The following is a 15,130-nucleotide window of genomic DNA, read 5'->3' on the forward strand; positions in this document are numbered from 1 at the left end:
GTCAATGCACCATAGAAACTGGAAGTGGGAAAATGCCTGAGGGATTATCTAATAAAAGGAAAGCTCCTCTTTTTCACACGAGGAAACTGAGGCATGGCAGCACATCCAGGGTTATTACCTTGCTAGCTGTAACTGTGTCAAGGCAAAACCCCATCTACTGCAGAGCTTACGGATGAGTTTATTCATCTGTAAAATAAGGGTGCAGAACTCTGAGGTCAATGCCAACCATAACATCCTGCAATGCTGTATTGATTGATTGCTTTGTAATCTACTTATTTGTATTTTGGCTCTCAAATAAAGGTAAGGCTGCCAGGTTTGACATATTTCTAGCCCTTAGAAAGCTGACCTGACAGTAAAGCCCTTCCAAAACATTTATAGAGACAATGTTCAGAACAATTTGCAGAATTTAATAAGGTGACACATTTTGAAGCATGGTGTAGTTACAGGCGGCCAGCCTGAATGGATGCATGTGAGGGAGGTATTATTTTTTTTTAATTTTCAAGATGTCACTGACAAGGGAGACATGTGCCAAATGGTAACATAGGCCTCTATTTAAAAAAAAAAAAAATCCTTGTAAAAGGCATGAAGAGAAATGAAGAGCATGACACAAGAAGAATGAATGAAACATCAAAACAGGATACCCGGAATGAGCATATACACTGATTAAAATTAATTAAGGTCATCGGATGCTTCTTCTTTTCCACTTACATCTGACCCCAAAATAGAGCCATGCAGAGGTTTCCCAATATTTAATAGCCTAGTATGAATCCTGGAGAGATCCTCTTCAATCAGAGTATATAAATTAGTACAAAATCAGGCTATATTTTTAAAATTTTCTATACTAGTTATAATGTCTCTTGTTTATCTTTACCATGAACTCCTACCAGTATTTTATACAGCTCTAAGGTAGAATTTACACAGGAAAAGAAAAAATTACTATGTGGCAAAAATATTGAATGAATGCTCAAATTGTTAAAAGCAAGAATAGCCAATTTACTACTACTATCTAAAAAATTGATCAGATGTAGTATATTTTACATATATTATAGGTAAGATCTTTAAAACACAATGAGTCAGTGAGCAGAACATTCTTTTAGGGTCACAGAGTACTTTTTTCATAATACATGGTAGAATATCTATATCACCAAAATCATGATTGGAAGCAATTAAAAAGACAAAAGTACTTGGAAAAATTGTTGTGCAATTCTTGTTGCCTGATTTCCTGACGGACCTCACAACTGTCAGGTAACCAGGTGAAACTTTCAGGTCTCTAATGCATTTTTCCTATATTGATAGAAGGACTTAACACTTTGCAATTAAACAGACCTGGTTTTGAGTTCATGGCTTACTGGCTGTTTATTCTCAATTATTTAACTTCTCAGTGACTGTTCCATTATCTGAAATAATAGTAATGTCTGAATCACTAGGTTCTTAAAGTGATTAGATTAGATGGTATCCAAAATTTAGCTGTCATGGTGTATGGCACCAGTAAGCATCCAATAGGTGAAGGCAGTCCTAGTAGCAGTAATAAGAGTAGGAATGGGGGCACCTAGGTGGCTCAGTCAATTAAGTGTCTTCCTTCAGCTCAGGTTATGATCCCCGGTCCTGAGATGGAGCCCCGTGTCAGGGTCCCTGCTCAGTGGGGAGCCTGCTTCTCCTTCTCCCTCTGTGGCTCCCCCTTGTGCTCTCTCTCTGTCAAATAAATAAGTAAATAAAATCTTTAAAAAAAAAAAGAGTAGTAATGGGCCTTATTACGTTCTTATCTGGTGTGACATGTCATGAAATTAACACAGGTCTTGGATTCAGAGAGGGTTGGGTCTGAAGTCAAGCTCTATGCTCAGTGGTTGGGTGACAAGAGATTGTCTCTGGTTTGCTTCTTCTTCTGTGAAATGAACACATTATTACTATTCTTATGAAAATTAAATGGGAAAGGAAATGTTGGTGCTACACGGTGCCTGGCACAATGGAGGGATGATAAGGAAATGCTACTTCCCAACACTCCTTGTCCTCACAACTCCCTCCATTCCTTTATTCACTCATTCACAAGCATGTCCTGAGGCCTGGAAATACAGAAGAAACAAGACTGTCCATTGTGGTTTCAAGAGGGCGATAAGGAGGCAGAGAAAGAGAGAAAGAGAGATTATAGCATGTGATGACAAATAATTTAAGGGAGTTATAAACCATTCTTGAGAGCACAAAAGAGAATAGAATAAAGCTTTCTTGAAAAGTCTTTAAAAGGTCTTAAAAACCAGTGGGCCGCTTAATACCCACTAGAATGGCTACAATCAAAAAACAAAATCAACAGCACTGACAACAACAACAAGAAAAACAACAGAAGATCACAAGTGTTATTTCCACAAGGATGTGGAGAAATTTAAACCATTATACATTGCTCGTGGGAATATAAAATTCCACAGCTGCCATGGAAAACAGTTTAGGGGCTTCTCAAAAAGTGTAATATAATATAGACTTAAGACCCAGCAATTTCACTCCTAGGTATACCCCCCAAAGAATTGAAAGCAGATATTCAAACAGATGGTAGTACATGAAAGTTCATAGCAGCACCATTCACAATCACCAAAACGTGGAAACAACCCAAGTGGAAAAATAAAATGTGGTATATCCACATAATGGAGTACTATTCGGCCATAGGAAGGAATGAAGGAATGAAGTACTGATGAATGCTACAACATATATGAACTTTGAAACATTATGTTAAGTGAAAGAAGCCAGTTAAACAAGACCATGCATGCATTATGTGATTCCATTTGTATAAAATGTCTGCAGTAGGCAAATCTCTGAAAACAGAAAGATTAGTGGTTGATTAGGGCTGAGGGAGATGGGGGGAGTGGTGCGAACTAAAGGGTATAATGTTTCTCTTTGTGGAGACAAAAATATTCTAAAATTGACTCTGGGGTTGCCTGGGTCGCTCAGTCAGTCAAGCATCTACCTTCCACTCATGATCCCGGAGTCCCCAGATCGAATCCCATGCCGTGCTCCCTGCTCAGCAAGGTGTCAGCTTCTCCCTCTCCCTCTGCCCCTCCACCCTGCTCGTGCTTTCTCTCACTCTCAAATAAATAAATAAGATCTTAAAAATAAAAAATAAAACAAAATTGACTCATGATGGTTGCACGTATCCATGACTATACTAAAAACCACTGAATTGTAGGCTTAAAATGGGTCCATAGAAGGCTTAAAATGGGTCAACTATCTCAATCTGTTTTAAAAAGAGAGAGAAAGAAGCTAAAAATAAAAATGTTCACACACACACACACACACACACACACACACACACACACACACACATAATGTCCTAGGAGTTTGGCCAGACTTCTGCTGGATCCAGTATGGATAGTGACTGTTGGTGACCATTCCAGGGCTGGGGCTGAAAACAAACTAAGCGTGTGCCAGGCACAGAAGGTAAAAATTGAACCACATGTCCAAAGCCCAAAACAGGGAATGGTGTTAGCATCTTCTGCAACAGTAAGAGGTTGAGTGGGAGTGGGACATGGGAAAAGGGGCCAGAGAACAAGGAGAGATGGAGATCACTATGGACTTGGAAGAGTTGCACACAGCAGTGCACTGGGCACGTGTGCAGGCAAGTTTGTGATCTTTCTTAAGCATCCATTTCCTGTAAAATAGTAACAAACATAATGCTCACCTCACAAGATACTTTGAGGATTTAATGAAATAGGTAAAGGATGTAGCCAGAGCCTGGCAAATAGTATGAAGTCAATAAGTATTAGCTCCTTGAATCTGTGGGAAACCAAGAGTTTAAAATGAGAAATTTCCAGTTATCAACAAAATGTTATATTAGATGATAAAGGTTTCAAGCTTTTTGAACTTTTGAGTAATTTATACACATTACCACTAATTTAACTTCCTCTGATCCATCAAGAAATACGTTTTTTTAAAAACCTCTAGCGAATTATGGTAAATGTCTCCTAGACTAATGATAGTGATCTGGCCTCAGTAGCTCAAGCTTAGCCATAAAGATAACAAGTTCTTTTACGATGATGATATTCTAATTAAATATCCCAAACTTTATTCCAGGTATACACAATCCAATACTGGCAGAGCTAATTCAACCAAGAACATTCTAGCCAGTAAATAATAAATTCTCAGAAGCCAAAATTTCCATTTACACCTGTAAATAGAAAATTCAATTTAATGCAAATTGTTAAATAATAAGACCAGTGGGCAATGAACCATACTAAACACATCATATGAAATGGATCAGTCATGCAGCATGGTGACCAGGAAAGAAATTTGTGACACGTTCTGTAACTAAATGCTATGTGTTTACACACACATGCACACACATGCACGTGCACCAAACAAGGTGCTACCACAGAGACACAGCACACATATGAAAAATGTACAAATTCTGATTGAGTGACTGGTTCCATTCCTCTGTATTTAAAATCTTTTGGTCACCTTCCATGGGATCATCTAACCATGAAGAATGCTATTTTATACAATGCTTGGCAGAGCGGTTGTTAGGAAGAGGAATCCTGTAAACGGTTTCATTGAATCTAAAAATTATTAAGACGTGGATTCAGGCATGCTCTTTATTAAGACCTCCTCCATGAGAAAGTTCAGAAGTCACCATCCACAAATTTAAAAAGTAGAAAAATACTTACAGTATCCCTCCAGTTGTGAGGCACATAAGATTAAAGTCACTCAATGTAGATAATTTTTTCCTACCATAATCTGGACAATAAGATACAGCTTAGGCTTCAGAGATTTTGGAGGTTGTTCAAGGTGCTAGATTTAGGATGTATCTTACAACGTGTCCATAGAGCAAGGGACTCGGGGGAGAAAAGTTTGGAAGAAAATAGGTTTGATTTTTAAACATTTTCCACCTTGCTTTCTCTCTTTAAATAAAAATCATGCATCTGAGCTTAGAAACAACTTAAAAGAAAAAAATCACATGGATCATCTTTCACCCTAGTCACCAAGGCGCTGACACCCTAACATAGGTTGTTATAACAAGGGAGTAAAATCCTTAATGCTGATGTAACACTTTGCTTTTTGAGTTCCCAGAGTCTGAAGAGTATGCAGACAAAAAGCCAAGCAAATCTTAGTGGCAGATTTTTTTTTTTCCGTATGTGTTTGTGAAGTACCTGTTTGTCGGTAGCTAAGGGATTTCATAGGAAGTGGGACTTTCAGGCTAAAAGTAGGAAATGCCAGGGCGAGCCTGGACAAGTTGGTCACCCTAAGTGTTTGTCAATAAAAGGCTAAAACTGACATATAATCATATGATTTGATGTGACACGCACATCAAATCAACACACATATATTGAAATAATTTTAAAATAATGGCATTCAAAAATGAAAATGCAAAATATTTGGCTAATGAACATTTAGTTATTTCTACTTCAATGAGCTTCCATCAAATCTTCAAGGAAATTTTCAGGTGTATTTTCCAATCAGAAGGACCCATGGTCAACCTAAGAATTCACCCCAAGTCCCCTGTTGCCCAGTAATCTGGAAAATTTTGAAAAAAGGGTTTTAATGTAAAATCATTTCTATATTGATTCAGAGGACTGATTCTATTTTTTAAATAATTCAACTCAAATTTGTGTTAGCCTGAAATATTAATATAGTTAATGAAGTAAAATATTATCTGGAGTATGGCTTTAACCCAACCAAAATAAAACATCAGACCTTTTCTTTATTATATTACTTGAGCTTAGCATTTTCTTCTTGCTAAGAAATTTTTAATGAAACTAATACAGTGCAAGAAACTTTTTATGTTTACCCACCTTAATCACTCCCCACTTACATCTTCACATCTTTAAGAAAGATGAAAACATAGATTAGCAAAGTAACAGTTATTTCTTTCTAAATTTATTATAGGTGTATTTGATTTCTTCCAAATTTCCAATGGTATCTGCTATATTTTGTTATTGAAATACTTCATGTGATTAATTAGAAGTAGTGATAATGTAGGACTACTTCATCCAAAGATCTACCAGCATATGGAAAACACTAAAAATTACCAAATAAGTCCATTGAGTGAAACATAAAGTAAAAATGAGTTTAAGAGACAGCTGGACATGTTTATGTAGGCAAAGGGGTTGGAAGATATGCTGACAACACAGAGAGGTGTGTTGCAATAAACTTGAAGGAGACAGGCCATTGGGCCAACCATCCCTTTTCTATCCAGGAATTCCTTATGTTCTCATTAGTGTCTCACATCTGGACAGCTGTGTTATTAAAATCTGGCCCTAAACTTGAGTCAATGAAAGAGTTTGGTGTCTCAATTTCATTCTTCCTTTACATATTAAACACACACACACACACACACACACACACACACACACACACACACACACAGGTTTCAACTTTTGTTCACGGAAGCATTTCATGTCCAGATGTCAGATTTTTGTGACTCATGGCCAAGCAGAGAGAAGGGCTCTGTGAACAAGCTTGTTCTGATCATGTCCACCTCTGTCTGATACAAGTACATATTCATGGCACCTCACTTTCATAAATACAACATTCTAAACAGTTCTTTGAATGACCACCTTCAGCACTGAGTTAGGCCTCAAGCTTCCATAGCTCAGTTTCTTGGGAAGAAAAAAAAATGTTTTAAGGGTTAGAGAAAAAGGGCAGTTCCCTTCATTCCTTTATCTTTCCTCATCTTTCAAAATATGTGGTTAGGAAAGATTTTGTACAGGATTGGTTAGAAGCCAAGAGTTTCACTGACCCTGTTAGTCATTGCCATTTCACATTTCTTGCCTCAGGAACTAGTTGAGCTTTTGAATGCATTCACATTTTAATTTATATGATGTGAGCATAACCTGCATCTGAATATAAATACCAAACACCTGCATTGGCACTTCACAAGCAACACACACTTGGATCCCCATTGTCGCATTTGCTCTCAATCATGGTCCCCAATAGGTTGGTGCTATTATCTTATGTTTTTAAATGTAGAAGCTAAGGCCCAACGGCCATAAGGGACTTGGCCAAAATCACTTGTCGAGTTAAAGCCTGTGCTACGTAGCTCCACCTTTTAAATATATATATATATATATATGTATACACACACACACATACATACACACACCTGGGAACATAGACATAAGAGTGGAGTTACATTCAAACAGAAAATAAAGTCCCTTCTTTAATGTGATTTTTTTAAGAAATAAAGAGCAAAACCCCAAACAAATTATAAGCTTATATCTATTGGGCTCACTTCTAAAGACCTAATCCATTACATAGGAACAACATATGTGGATATGCTATTTAGTTCTCACAAATCAAGAGGAAAAATGCCTAAGGAAACAAAACTCATGCATTCACTAATTAAAGGCTTCTTTATAGTTTTGTTATCATTTTTGTTGTTCTAGGTAAAAAAAAAAAAGGTATTGCCATTAGAATCAATAAATAAACCAAAATACTGAAGTTGTTTGTTTATATTTGTTTAAATTTTAAGCATCATACCTTTCACAGCAAAAACCCAAGCACTACCTATATTCTAATGAACTGACACTAAAAATAATATCATCCCAACGAAAGCCAAATCCACACTCAAAAGCTATGAACTGTTCTTGGTGCACACAGAGGCTTTATTCGATATTTGGGCATCACAGAGAGGACTGGAATACAAAGAGATGCGAGAGAAAGGAGCTGTGGTGGCCGGAAGAGGGCACTTAGGAAAGAGACACAGAGCCTGCCATCTAGGGAGGACCAACACACCCTAAAGCCATGGAAGGAGCAGCCCCCGCCCCCAACACCCAATCCCTTCTGATTATTCATTATACCTGCTTTGGTGCCCATTTCATACTTTGGTTCTCTCCTGGAATAAGCGCCCCGACCTGAACCCCAGTTTGAGGCTCCTCCCCTGATAATCTGTCTAGTCCTTGCCAGGATCCTCCTGTCAGTGGCTAGAGCCTATCCGTGCGTGAGACCCAGCAGCTGACTGGGGTCCTATTTCCACTGATACAGAACCCCCAGAAAGTCAGAGCTACTGCCTCATACTTGGCAAGAAGAGCTACCACCCACCAGAATGAGCCCTTTTTGGATATTGAGGTCAGCCTCTCATGAGCTTTGTGCATCAAAGCCCTCTAGCTATTGTCATTGGAACCCTGGCCTCCCTCCCTGCAGCTCTGACACTAGGCTTTCTCCTCTCTCCCTCCCAGCCTACTCAGGTCTCAACATGCCTTTAGCCCCACCTGGAAGGGTTATAATATGTCACAGGTGATTTAGACTAATTTCGGTGGTGGTTAATGGATTTCAAAGACCTGACCTTTTGTGCATTAGGAAGATCTACTCTTGCCTTCACTTTATTTTGTAGCTATCATTGGGCTGGAGGGCCTGCTGTCTATACTTTCAATAGCATTCATTATCCCCCCGCCGACTTCCTTGCCAGCCTGCAAAGATCAGGTCTGTCTTGATCACTGTTGTATCCTTATTCTCAGCATGGAGCCTAACACATAGTAGGCAATTGGTAAGCATTGGCTGAATGAATAACTATGTGATACATGTGTGTAATTGTCAAGCAATTCATTAGAAAATGAAGTGCCCACCCCATATTTGCATTTATTAATTGGCCCATAATCCTGATGCATTAGTCAACACATTTTAACTTTAACAATTTACACATAAGGACATACTTTGTAAAACTGTTTAACCAATTTCTAGGGGTAGGTAGGAGGAAGATTATAAATATCTTTGCATTCAGTCATTGCATCATAGACTATGCAGAATTTATTTTGTATTACTGGCCTCTCAAGAGTGACTCAAAGCACAAATAAATAATACATTTTTATCTACCATCCTAACTTATGTGAAATTTTTCTCCCCTCAGAAGAGTATCTGCCAAATCTGCTTTATAAAATTCTAAGTAAACAGAAGTAAAAGACAGCCCCTTGCTGGAAGCAGCATTTTCCTTCAGCAACAGAACTATAATAAATACACCTTTTCTTGGGCTTCACATTTATCAGGGAAAAAATTATAGAAAATTACAGGTAAGATATATTGAGATGATCTCATTACGTTTACTTAAAACTAAGTATTTTACGACTTCATCATGAAAGCAAGAAATTATTTTTTAAATGTTCAGGCTCAATATGATCCCTGCTGTCCCTACTCTCCCATCTCAAATAAACAAAATAATTTTCCAATTTTGCCCCCAAACTACTCTTGAACAACTCTGTTTCTTATTTGGTATCTTTATGTACTAAAGACAAGTAACAAACCAGTTATGGAGGAGAAGAGAAAAAATTTCTTCAGGTTGCTCTCCTAAAACCAAGGCTCCCTTTCTAATATGTACACATAAATGTACATGGGTGTATCAGGACTAATCTGAGTCACAGGACAGAGTTCAATTTGACTTTGACAGTGGCCCCCTGTGACTCCGAGCTAGTCCTTTCAACACCCTATTTCTTCATCTGTCACAGAAGAATACTAAAATTTGCTCTTTGCCAGTTTCACAAAGATGCTTCCATTTCTGAAACATACTTGGGTCTTCCAAAATGGGTTTGATTATTTTGTCTTACTCCATCAAAATCTTAATTTCCTGCTTTTCCAAATTGGGCATAATAATATCTGCCAACCTTGAAAGTTTATTGTAAGGATCAAGTGAAGATAATACATATGTAAGAGCTTTGAAATTTGAAAATGTTTTACATGTGAAAGTTATTTTTATTTGAATACTTTTGCAAATGCATGTCTAAACTAAATATAAGTTATTCAAAACTACAATGAGACCTTTCCAACTTTTCGGTCCCCTATTAATATGAAGTGCAGGAAGGCTAGAGTGCTCCTGCAGCTAAATGCATTATCTGTAGAACACGCATGTGCCTGGAGTTCTTTGTCCAGTGGTGGAAATTAGCTTGTACCATGATATTCACATTACTTCAAAATGTATTTTTAAGTGTCCACCGTGTGCCAGATACTTACTAAGAGTTGAGGCTATGTCTTAGCTCAGGCTGCTACAACAAAATACCATAGACCAAGTGGCTTAAAAAATAGACATTTAGTTCTTACAGTTCTGAAAGCTGGGAATTCTAGGATCAAGGTATCAGCAGATTCACTTCCTGGAGAGAACTCGCTTCCTAGCTTATAGACGGCCTCCTCTTGCTGGGGGCTCATATGCCTTTTCCTTGGTGCATGTGCACGAGGAGAGCAAGTTCTCTTTGTTCTTCTGCTTACAAGGGCACTAATCCCACTGTGAGCACCCTGCCCTCACGACCTCATCTCAACCTAATTACCTCCCAAATGCCCTACCTCAATGTACCATCACATTGGGAATTAGGCCTTCAAAAAATGAATTCTGGGAGATACAACATTCAGCCCATAATAGGGTATAAAGATGAAAATGACAGTGTCCCTGGCCTCATGGAAAACTTATTGTGGTTGAAAGAAGACATATAAAGGAAGGACAGCAGTGCAGAGTGCCAAGTGCCATGAGGACACAGAGGAGCCTGCCTCAGACTTCCAGGAGGAGATGACACGTGAACTGAGTCAAAGAATGAACACAGAAGTCAGCCAAATGAAGGGATAGGAGAGAATATTCCCAGTAAATAGCATAGGCAACTTCCCTAACATTGGGAATGAGATGGTTTGTTTAGGGGAAAATACAAACAATAGTACAAAAGTGTAATATGCCATCTGAGGATTGGCAGGAGAGGAAAGTGAAGAAGAGAACATGTTCCACCTCAGAGGGCTTCGTGTGCTTGGCTACAGAACCATGGCTTATGGCACTGGCACTAAGCTTCTCACACTGCAGGATTCAAACCTGGGGAACAGGCAGGATTAACTTGGCCCACCTACTTGGAGTCTCAACTTTACCCAAAACTGTGGAAGAGGAGCAAAGTTTAAATTGCTAAATATAAGTATTAATTAAAAAGTATGCTATGAAAATAGCCATCCTCAGGGTTCCATCTTTGGGGTTAGGTGAGTTTGAGAAGCACCACGGTGATGTCATGGGGAACTCTTGATGGCTTTTAGGCTCCGCGGTGCCACAGTCAGATATATGTTTCAGATCACTCACTCACTCTGGTGATGGTGTGGAGAATGGACATGAGGGAAGAAAGATGGGAAACACAAAAGCCAGGTGGGAGGTGGGCATAGCCTTCCAGGAAAGAGATGATGAGTACCTGAGATAGGGTAGGGATGTCAGTGTGGAGGATTTGGGGAATGTGAGCATATTTGAGGAACTTGTGGAGGTAAGAGCATTAGCATTTGCTGGGCGATGAAGTATGGATTTTTTTTAATTTTTTATATATATTTTTAAAGATTTTATTTATTTATTTGACAGAGAGAGACACAGCGAGAGAGGCAACACAAGCTGGGGGAGTGGGAGAGGGAGAAGCAGGCTTCCCGCTGAGCAGGGAGCCCGATGTGGGGCTCGATCCCAGGACCCTTGGATCATGACCTGAGCCGAAGGCAGACGCTTAACGACTGAGCCACCCAGGCGCCCCCCGATTTTTTTTAAAAGAGAGGAGTCAAAAGTCACCCCAGAATTTGGGCTTGGAAGACTGGATGGACAGTTGTGCCCTTCAAGAAGAATGTGAAAAGTTAGAAGATATGACTTCAACTCTGACCGTGTATAATTCTACATACCCATGAAAATCCACGTGAAGATGCTCAGAATTCATCCGGAGAGTCTTCTCTGATTCTCCTGTGAAAAACCACAAGCGTTTGCAAGGTGGTCAGAATTAGCAGGGCATTTGGCTTTATCTCCTTCCCCACTTCCGGTGGCCATCTCTAGAATTCTTGTGTGACCTAGGCTCAGCCCCTTCACTGTTTTCTCTGATGCTTGTCAATACCTACAACATAGTAGTGACTGCCTGAGTGTGGTATTCTTAGAGAAGCACCAACCCAGTTCTGTAGAGTTCCTTGGTTTTCTAACCTTTTCAATAACACACCATGTATCACTGACATGATGACTACTTGTAAATAAGTAATCCAGAAGAAAATCCATTATCATATCCTCCACGAATCCCTTAGCCTCCTGTGTCCCTATTTCTGCACTTTATTTGACCTCCAAAAACTTCATTTCCAATCCAGCTCCTGGCTTCCCAATTATAACAAAACAAATACTGATCTCAGGTGGGGAATTAAGCATCAGAAACAGATGAACTCATAAGACAAAAATCTTATGTCTCTGTCCTCCTGTTTTCATGCAAATGTCCCCAGTAATTAAATCAAGAAAAGAAAATGTAGCAAAAACATATCAGCCAAATGGTTTCAAAATTTCAAAAGAAGCTGTAAATATGGTCCTTTTTAGAAGATCAGGTTCTAACTAGAGTATGAGAAAGGGTAACAGTTGTTCTGATGAAGCAGTTTTTAAATTCTTGTCAGTGATTTAAAGAGAGATAACTGATGTATGTTGAAGAAGCTGGCAAGATTTTTAAATAGTTCGGACGCTACAGGGAGCATTTTTTTTTTCTTAAAGCAATGTACTCAGAAGTGTTGGCAAGATTTTATTTGAACGTAGCAGTGCTTATGTGAGGAAGTTATTTTGAATTACCCTAGTATAAATATGTATGACTTTATTTGTATTGAAAATTTCCTTTGCAAGTGAGTGACTGAGGGACTGTTATATCTCTATTGCTTGGTAAATGATTTTGGTATTTCATTTTGGAAATAAAATCTTATACTCAGAACTCAAAAATAATATCAGAATCCTGTTTATGACCACAGGTGATTTTTGCACCTACATTAATTCTTTTGACTCTTATTTGGCATGTGGAATAAATGGCATCTGTTGTCTTACGCCTGGCTTCTTTTCTACAGTATTCATACATGCATGCATCCATTCATCCAACAGACATTCTTCTGCACCTCTTGGCCACCAGCTCCATGCTAGGCACGGAACATACAGCAATGGTACTGAACTGGCCTTCCTTACAATATTTCAGGTCAACGTCTGTTTCCTCCGGGCAGGTTTCTGCAATATAGTGGAAATTTCTAATTTTCCCATTATAGCTTACTATTTAAAAGCTAAGCCTGTTGAAGGCTGTGGACCAGGCTATCTTTGAAAGGTCGTTTTTCCTCGGAACAGAGGGCACCAACAAAAAGGTGAGGAGAGGTGAAGGCGCCGAGAAACAGGACCCAAAGCAGAGGGAAGAAGAGAGAGGGAAGTGTACTGGAGAAAGAAAGCATTGTAAATAAGGCTCACACTTTTCACCTCAAGACCTTTGAGCAACCAGTTACAGTTCTCCATGAAAATGAAACTCCTGGCAGGAGAATCATCTAGCCTATTGGCTGTTGGAGCCTGCTCATTTACTTAAAGGAGAAACAAAACCCAACTCCTGATCTTCTCTGTTTTCTTTCTTTAGCTACTGAGTGGTATTAGCAGGTGAGGAGATCATTTATCCTCAAATGCAATTTCACACTTGGCCTTTGTAAGCAAACCGTACTTCTACTAGTCTTGTCCCTTCCCTCCCTATGCTTTCTTTCCTTTTTCAGGAATAAACCTCTTATTAAATTTTAATATATTTATGTAAAAATCAACCATGAAAAGACTCATCAGAGTCACTGAAAGAGAGACAAATATGTACACATAATTCTGCATATGTTCCTTCATTTATTTTAGGCCATATGTAAAACTGATACAGAGGAAGAGGAATAAGACAGTTTGTGCTAAATAATGTAACTGGGTACATAACTTGATAAAAAGGAGGTGTGTGGGTCTAAGTGTCCGTGGTTTCTGCCTGCTACCCTCATCTATCCTCAGCCTTATCTCAAGCCACTGTAAGTGTAAATGGGAGATCACTTTACTTCCCTTTAAAGCTTCTTAATGAATGGCAGATTCCACCAAAAAACAACAAATATTTACTATATAATAGACACGGTTCTAGGGGGTTAGGAAAGATACATCAGTGATAGACCGCCTTCCTTTGTCAAATAAATTACTATTTAGAGAGCCTAAATGAAGCAATGATTAAAAATTTCCAAGTGATGGTACTTTGCTTCAATATCATAAACACGTTACTTTGCCCAAAGTTCAAAGTGATTTCAAATGCAAGCATACTTCACCCAATCCTGAATATTTCCCTCAGCCACACAAGACCCCTCCCTAGTAGAAGCAGAACTCAGCAGAGATCGTCTTTACCTAAGGACCATGGCAAACTATTGTAAATAATTTTTCAATATCTTATATAAATTCTAGTGGTGGTAGGTAATACTATACTTCAGGATCATGCTGATTTCTCTAAACTTAAATTCCAAATGTTTACTAGATAGACAAATTAAGCTTTAAAAGAATGAGGTTTTAAGTTTTCCTTCTTGTTTTGAAAGGCCAAGATTTTTTGTGAACATTCAGTTTTGTTCTGCCCCTCTTGTCTCGAAGGGTCTAGCCATATGCCAAGAACAAGAGGTAAGTCAGCTGCCGGCAGCCCAGAAAATTTACCCACAGGAGCCATACTTACAGTTCCACAATGGCCAAGGAAAAGCCTAATAGGAACAGGTGTGTGTGTGTGTGTGTGTGTGTGTGTAGTGTGTGTGTGTGTGTGTGTGTGTGTATGTGTGGTGTGTGTGTGTGTGTGTAGTGTGTGTGTGTGTGTGTGGTGTGTATGTGTGGTGTGTGTGTGTGTGTGTGTGGTGTGTGTGTGGTGTGTGTGTGTGGTGTGTGTGTGGTGTGTGTGGTGTGTGGTGTGTGTGGTGTGTGGTGTGTGTGTGTGTGGTGTGTGTGTGTGTGTGGTGTGTGTGTGTGGTGTGTGTGGTGTGTGTGTGTGTGTGTGGTGCATGTGTGTGGGTGTGTGTGGGTGTGGTGTGTGTGTGTGTGTGGTGTGTGGTGTGTGTGTGTGGTGTGTGTGTGGGTGTGTGGTGTGTGGTGTGTGTGTGTGTGTGGGTGTGTGTGTGTGTGTAGCAAAGTTAGTTCCAGAGAGAGAGAAAGAAGCCTGGTTTGCACTGTAGTAGAACCACTGGAACAATATGCTCCCTGTGTCCACAGCCCAGTCCTCCCTGACACCCTCCTTTCCAGGGCATAGGGTAGAAAAGTCACATACACAGGAGATCATGCCAGGGCCTGCTGACCCAACCCCACTCCCAAATTTGCAGGCAGGAGAGTGAAGCAATGTCTGTGCTATATACATAGTCTTACTTTTCTATTTTTCTTTTGTTAAGTAGATGTTTCAGCACTCAACTTGAGGGACAGGAAGAAGAT

The 15,130-nt window shown here is 39.3% G+C and overlaps 1 long non-coding RNA gene across 4 annotated transcripts in view; it reads right to left on the minus strand.

Moving 5' to 3' along the window:
• LOC112811909 (uncharacterized) overlaps nucleotides 1-15,130 on the minus strand; it is a 51,408-nt gene that overhangs the window by 30,754 nt on the left and 5,524 nt on the right. For all 4 annotated transcript variants that reach the window (XR_012375742.1, XR_012375738.1, XR_012375739.1 and 1 more), the window contains exon 4: nucleotides 11,581-11,638. This is a non-coding gene — a long non-coding RNA (uncharacterized lncRNA). The remainder of the gene's footprint in view (nucleotides 1-11,580; nucleotides 11,639-15,130) is intronic.

Source organism: Callorhinus ursinus, unplaced genomic scaffold (genome assembly GCF_003265705.2).
Source record: "Callorhinus ursinus isolate GAN/ISIS: 27379988/994484 unplaced genomic scaffold, GSC_fseal_2.0 scaffold2, whole genome shotgun sequence".
NCBI lineage: Eukaryota > Metazoa > Chordata > Mammalia > Carnivora > Otariidae > Callorhinus > Callorhinus ursinus.